Source organism: Canis aureus, chromosome 27 (assembly GCF_053574225.1).
Source record: "Canis aureus isolate CA01 chromosome 27, VMU_Caureus_v.1.0, whole genome shotgun sequence".
NCBI classification, from domain to species: Eukaryota; Metazoa; Chordata; class Mammalia; order Carnivora; family Canidae; genus Canis; species Canis aureus.
This window is the reverse complement of record NC_135637.1, coordinates 14,558,717-14,566,004: the sequence shown is the minus strand read 5'-3', so window position 1 is coordinate 14,566,004 and position 7,288 is coordinate 14,558,717.

Here is a 7,288-nt window from a genome sequence, read left to right as displayed (position 1 = left end):
GATGGTCCCTGCCTCCCAGAAGCATCCGAGTCCCTGTCCTTCTTTCAGGCTCTATGACCCTGGGTCTGACTCGCCCATTGCGTGCCTTGGTTTTCTTGGTAGGATGGGGTAGCAGTGGAACCTAATTCTTGGGGAGAGACAGTTTAATGACTTATTAGGAACCAAGCCTGAATTTAACAGGCTCTCAATCTATGTGACCACTGCTCTTCTTCTGCTACTTCTGTATTAGTAATATTAGTAAGAATATTAATATAATGAATGAACCGCCTTGCGTCAAGCACCCAACACAGTGGCTGGAGGGCCATGGGTCCCTGTCGCCTCCCTTGAGGTGCATCCTAGCTCTGTCCACGGGCTGACCCACCCCAATTAGGTGGCCCTCATGTTAATATTGACACACAAAGGAACCAGCTGGTGACCTCTGAACCCACCTCACTTGGGATCCCAGGCTGATTTGAGCCCCAGTCCTCAGCTCTGAGAGCTGGACTCCTAATCTTCTTTGACGCCAAAAGGACATGGCCTCACCCCAACCTTTGCTCCCTGGCTCCCTGATTCCCAGTGTGGCCTGGGCCTGGTGAGAGTTACACTGCCCACAGCACGGACACTGCCTGGACCAAGGCGTGGGAAGGCTGCCTGGGCCAGCATTTGCTGCTTGGAGAAGGGAGAGGTCGAGGCATAGCAGGTGGAATCTCTTTGGCCTCTGACTTCTGGATAGAATGTAGATGAGTGCAGGCAGCTTTCCAGCCAGAGAGCCCACGCAGGAGGGCCAGGCAGGCACCCAGGAGGGAGATGCCAATGGCCAGATCTGCATGCTGCTGCAAAATGGAGCATTGATGGGGAGAAACCAGGGAGATGGAATTTTAGGGTGTGCTGAGGGTATTGGGAGGGGGTCGTCTAGGAGGGAGACCCCCTCCCAAAGGTCAACAACACAGGGTTTTGTCCCGCATGGCTCTGGGCTCACAAGGCGAGGCATCCAGGCACCTCACTCACTGCTCCTGTCCCTGCAGGACTGTCCAGGGAGATGACGTCTATCTTGGGTCAGAGGAGTCAGGACCAAGCCAGACATGAGTCCCAGGACCTGGTCCTGTGTCAGGACATCAGGCAAAAACTGCATGGGACTTAACATAAGGCACTGGAGGCAGAGACCGGGCTCCCATTCTGGCTCTGCTTGCTCCTGAGCTGGGTAGTCCCTGACTACTTAGTCTCTCTGGGCAGCAGACCCCTCACCCTGGAATTGGGAGAGCAACAGAGTCTCTGAGGTCAGGCATGTACAGAATCCGACAGGTTGGACATGCTTCATAGATATTAACTTTGTGATAAGTAGGACATGATTTCTTTTTCTGGAAAAGTTTTGGAAGTCAAAGGACACCGGCTTGGGGGCAGGTGACAGACCTCGCTGACTGTTGGATTCTCCTTCTAGCTGTGGAATTAGAGAATTGCAAGCTCCCCAAATGAGTTTCTACCTCCCAGGCCACCAAGGCTGGGACCTGTTAATGGAGACAGGCAGAACCAGCCAGGTTCTCCGCGGGGCCTGATGCAAAATGCAAAAGCGGGGGGGGGGTCCCTTGTTCCAAAATATTAGAATGTCAAGAGGTGACAGCAACTCACAGAATCAAGCGCGGGAGCCTGTGCCTCAGGGCAGGACACACGGCCATGAGGCCGGACCGGGTGAAGGAACGTGCCCTCCAAGCTGCCCCACTTTGAGCCTCTGAGCGGCCACACAGCCTCCAGCCATGATCCTGGAGGACACTAGGGAAAAAACTGCTGCTCTGTGCGCTCTGCCATGGCCTGCAATGCAGGGCATCTGAACACAGCCTTGAGAGCTAGGTAATAGCCTTATCCCCATATTACAGAGGGTGATACTGAGATGCAAGGGAAGGACCCGAGCTGGCCCACCTAAAGGCATGCAGCTGGGTGGCAGCTTAAAGGCAGGTGTTTGGGAAACTACAGCCCAGGAGCGGGAGGCACATTGCCCCACCAACCCACTCCTTCGGGAAGATAAGAGGTGCATTCCTTCAGTTCACCTGCCACCCGCCCCACTGCCCCAGGGTTAAATTAGTGGTTTAACCCAAATGTGGGCAGCCATGGTCCCCCGACTTCGAATCCCAACCCCTTGGGCAGCTCCCTCCCACCGCCCCCTCTTCCTGGGGCTGGGGGCCCCCTCCCTGCAGCAGGACAGGGGCTGGCTGCAACCACCTTGCTGCCGGGGCTGAGGCCAAGAGTTGCCGTCGGAGGAGAGCCCGGAGAGTGCGGGAGCGAAAGGACATGTCAAATCAATCATATTTAAACAAAAGCCTCTCCCGCCCAAGGGCCCTTTTAAAAGCTGCTTATTTAATTAAAAGTCCCATTTTCCATATTTATGGCCCTTATTCAGTTAAATATTAACCGCTGGGGCCAGGGCTGGTGTGTGCTTTGAGAGCGCTGTGTGGGGAGGTTCATTACCGCGGCCGGGATTTACCCGGTGGCGGCGCGGCCCGAGGATCAATGCCCCTCGCCTTGGACAAACACGCTCGCCTCCTCCTGAGCCGAGCGCTCCCCGCGTCCTCCCGCCGCCTGCGCTCTCGCCCGGCCCGGGCCGGGATGGGACTGGGAGGGGGACGGGGACGGGGACGGAGCCCGAGAGGCAGTGGGGAGCCGGCTGGGGAGCCAGAGAGCCAGCCAGCCAGAGACAGTGAGGGGCCGGCCAGAGAGACCGAGAGAGACCCAGAGACCCCTGGAGCTGTCCTCGGGCTCCCACGTCTCGGGCACCGTGCTAAGCGCTGCCCAAGGGCTAGCGCAAGGTAGATATCATTTGATCTCCATTTTCCAATGGGGAAACTGAGGGCCGGGCCCGGGAGGTCAGGTAACAAGTCCAGGCGGTCCCAGAGCTGGGATTGGACCCTCGTGCTCTGACTCCTGACCGCACAGTAGAAATGGCCAGAGTCCCTGAGATTGGGCGGACTCTGCCCTTTACAAGCTTCCTGACCCTCCCTGAGCCTCAGTCTGACCATCTGCAAAACAGGCGTAACAACAGGAACTCCTCGAATTGCAAGGATTGAGTGGTGACTCCCGTGAAGGATCCCAGCAGCGCCTGACACACAGTGAGCATCACAGCCGCGCTGCGGTCGGTGGGGAGGCAGCCGCATCCCCCCGCAGAGTGCCGGCCATCGGTCCCAAAGGCTGCCAGAGCCCCCGCTCCCCCGGACACTTTGCCAGCCTCCCAGTGGCCCGAGCTCCAGTGCCACCTCTGACCCTGCTGTGACCTCGACCCTCGAGTGCGTCTTTCTTCTTCCTGGGCCACAGCTTACCCATCTGTGGAAAGAGTGGCCCTTTGGCGTTAGAACATCCCTCTGGGCCCTGTGCGGGGCTAAGGCATCTCTCGGCGGCAGGAGGGGTGGACGATTTGACCTGGATGTGAGAGTCTTGGCAAAATGTGCCCACTTATGTTCTGGAAGGACTGGGTGGAAGGCGAGGGAGGCACCCAGGCCCCCGGAGCTGTCTGTTAGCTGCCAAATGCAGGCTGGAGAAGGCATCTTCTACATCGCAGACACACGCAACATGCGCGTGAACATGCACTTTGCACACACACGCAGGCACATGCAGGCACATGCCACAGCGTACCTTTTGCCCTGTGTTCTACCCCTCCCGTTAGATCCTGTGGGGAGCTTGGCTGCTTCCACCGCTAACCCCCTCCCCCAAAAGAAAAAAAAATTCTGAAAAGCCAGATTAGAACTTCACACACGCATCGCCGGAAAAAATCTATGTCTCATTTTCATATCTAGCAAAATAAAATGACACCAGAACACTCCAGCAAACCCCTAGAGGGGGGAGCGTGTCTGCGGAAGAGGAAGGGTGGGTGGGGTGGGGAGACACCTTTCGCAAAGAGGGGAGGCCCCAGGGCCAGGAAGACGGGAGGGGGCGTGGGCCGGTGAGGGGACAAAATCGATCAGGCCATTTTCTCCCGGGTCTGAGGAAGGCTGGGGGTCCTGGGAAGAGCCTGGGGGGGGCGGTTTGAGGGGGGTAGGGAGGCTGTGAGAGAGGGAGAGAGAGGAGGAAGAAAATCCCGAGGATGGTGGTGTGAGTGAGGGAGAGAGAAAGAGAGAGAGAGAGAGAGAGAGAGAGAGAGAGAGACACTAGGTTATCAGAGAAGTGTGAAGACAATAATACAATCTGACATTTCTGAAACAAGACCCCCCGGTTGCCATGGCAACGTCTCATGTGGGAGCAGCTCCCAGGAGACGGCTCTGAGATGTACTATAAATGATGTTTGATTAGAATTTAAATCATTTAGGCAGAGAGAAGATAGGCCTTTTGTCAGCAAGGGGACCTGGGGGTGGGGAGGGAGGGGGCCGGGGCCGGGCGGGGGAGGGGGCGCAGCCAGGGACGGGGCTCGGGCGCGGGCTCCACCAGCCGGGGCGCGGGGAGCGGATCGGAGGTCAGCCTGGGGGTTGATTACTTTTGCCCTCGGCTTCATTCCCGTTTACAGTAACCTTTCGGAGGTGGCCGGAGGGACCGGGAGGGCAGGAGGGGAGAGGCCTGGGGGATGGGGGCGTGGAGGGGAATGCGGGAGAGTAGCAGAGCCCGGAGACATGGAGACAGCACAGAGAGAGGGAGAGAGAGAGAGACAGCAGCGAGGGAGAGAGACACACGCACGGAGGGGCGGAGATTGCGCGCGAGAGAGACAGAATATAGACCAAGAAATAGCCTGAGAGACACAGAAAGGAGGTACAGAGGGAGGCGGGGAGAGGCTGCCAGAAGGGAAAGGAGGAGAAGCAGACCAAGAAGTGGAGAGAGAGAGACCGAGACAGACAGAGAAGTCAAAGCCAGAGCATCTGTTGCTAAAAGCACCTCTCGCTCTGGTTTCCCCCACATGGGGGTTCCCTGGGCCTGGAGACAGGCAGCACAGGCTTCTGGTTCTAAGGAAAATGAGCCACGCTGGCCCTCCCTGGGAGGCAAACCACTCAGAACCTCAGTTTCTCCATCTGTAACACGGGCCGTCTAAGATTACCTGTGGACAATGAGTTCAGTGCCTTTTAGTTGCCCTGGTTGCCAACATCTAAAAATTGCAAGACTTCACAGGAGTATTTGGATTTCTGGGTCCTTTAAAAAAAATCAAGAAGGGGCACCTGGGTGGCTCAGCGGTTGAGCATCTGCCTTTGGCTCAGGGTGTGATCCCAGGGTGCCGGGATCAAGTCCCACGTCGGGGTCCCCACAGGGAGCCTGCTTCTCCCTCTGCCTATGTCTCTGCCTCTCTCTGGGTGTCTCTCATGAATAAATACATAAAATCTTTTTAAAAATCAGGAAACCTCTCTAGGCTGGGTCTGCATGTCTGCGTGGCAGTCACCTGCTGGAAAGGAGTGCCGGTCACCCCTTTTAGGCTGACCAGGAGTCTCTAGTTTGCCACAGTCCTCACCACCCCATTTTGTCTTGTATCCAGCCACATTTCACTTGTTTGTGGCTCCTGCCCAGCTACTGTGGGCCTTTGAACTTGCAAAGCCTGCACATAACCTCCAGGACAACAGACATCATGGGCACCCACAGGTTTAGAGCACCCTACCCGGCCATCCACATCACATGGCAGGTGCTCAATTAATGTTTCATGAAGGCAGGGAGGAAGAGCTGAACTTCAGCTAATGACTAGGGAGGCTGACCAGGGGATGCTGATGGTATGCAGCTGTTTGAGAAAACGGACCGGCGCCATGAAGGATAAAATTATCTGCTCGGCCACAGCCCATGGGGTGGCTGGGAGGAGAACGTGCTTCTGAAGAAGCAGCATTGCAGCTCCCTGTCTCGACCTCTTCCTCATGCCCTTCACGGTGCTCATCACAGTCTCTATGTTTCTTGTTCATTTATTTGTATGCATGTTTGGTCTCTCCTCCCCCAGAAGACTGAATTCCACAAGGATGGAGACCACAGCTGGTCCAAGCAGTGCAACAGCACATAGCAGGTGCTCAGACAATTCTTGATGAATAAAGGAATGAATGAGACTCCCTTTCTCTCATGCTCCTCACTGTTCCCATTTTTCTGCTGCTTATGTGAGCTTATACGAGCCCTGTCCTCATACCGTATTTGTCTTATCAAATCCAAGCAATGCGGTCTTGTTTTGTGCATGTAAGGGGGCACTTCTCTTGTAAGAGGTGATAGGGATGTGACCCTAGGCAAGTAAGGCGCACTTAACATCTCTGAGTTTCAGTTTCAACATCTGCAAAGTAGAGCTAATACCTTCATCGTGGGAATGCTCAGAAATGTTCCACAGAAGCATCTGACATATAGTAGGTGCTCAATAAATGGAAACAATTCTTATTCCCTTAAAAAGGGAAAGAAGTAAAATTTAGGAGTGCTGGGAACATAGGGAAGAATTTGGGACTCCTTCAGCAACATTTCCCTTGGACAAAGTTGTTTGTCCAAGAACATTTTCCCTTCTCTGTTAGGAGTTTTTGAAGGGGATGGTGAATTCATATACAAGAGGTAACCAGCAGTGACCGTGGAAGCTCTTGGCCCGTCCAGCTGCCGTGACATTGATAGGGCCCTCTACAGTGCTGTGTTGAGAAAGAGCTTGGAAGCATGTCTGGACTTAGTGAGCAAGAATGCTGTGATCAATTAGTAATGTCTGCCAGGGGCAGGGCAGCGTCCACTCGCTTGCTATCCTCACTGGGATGTTTCCACATGCAGAGGAAGGAATGATCCTCTTCCAGGTCCTTGTGTTACTGTTACTGGATATTTTTACTACCAGAAGGTTGGACTGTGACTACATGTGGCACATCTGAAAGGTGACTCCTGGAAAGAAAACAAAGAGGCAGGCAGAGTTGACAGCCTGGGAGTGGGAGGCGGGAGGGGGTCACTTGATCACCTATGAGAGTGGGCAGGGTATTGGATGTTGCTGATGCTTGTGAGCTGCACACCAGAGGAGTCCCTCAGACTGGAACCCCCATTAGGTGGGAGGCCCTTGGGGGACCCAAGAGGGCACACATAAGAGAAGGAGAGAAGGGGCAGCCCTGGTGGCGCAGCAGTTTGGCGCCGCCTGCAGCCTGGGGTGTGATCCTGGAGACCCGGGATCGAGTCCCACATCAGGCTCCCTGCATGGAGCCTGCTTCTCCCTCTGCCTATGTCTCTGCCTCCCTCTCTGTGTCTATGAATAAATAAATAAAATCTTTTAAAAAAAACATTAAAAAAAAGAGGAGAGAAGCTCTTATGATTTGAGTGGAGACAGAGACAAGATGTTGCTGAGATACACAACTGTGGTGACAGCATCGTACCTCAAGCATGAGCTGTGTGTCATTCTTCCTTCTGGCCCAGGCCTGGTCTGGTGCTG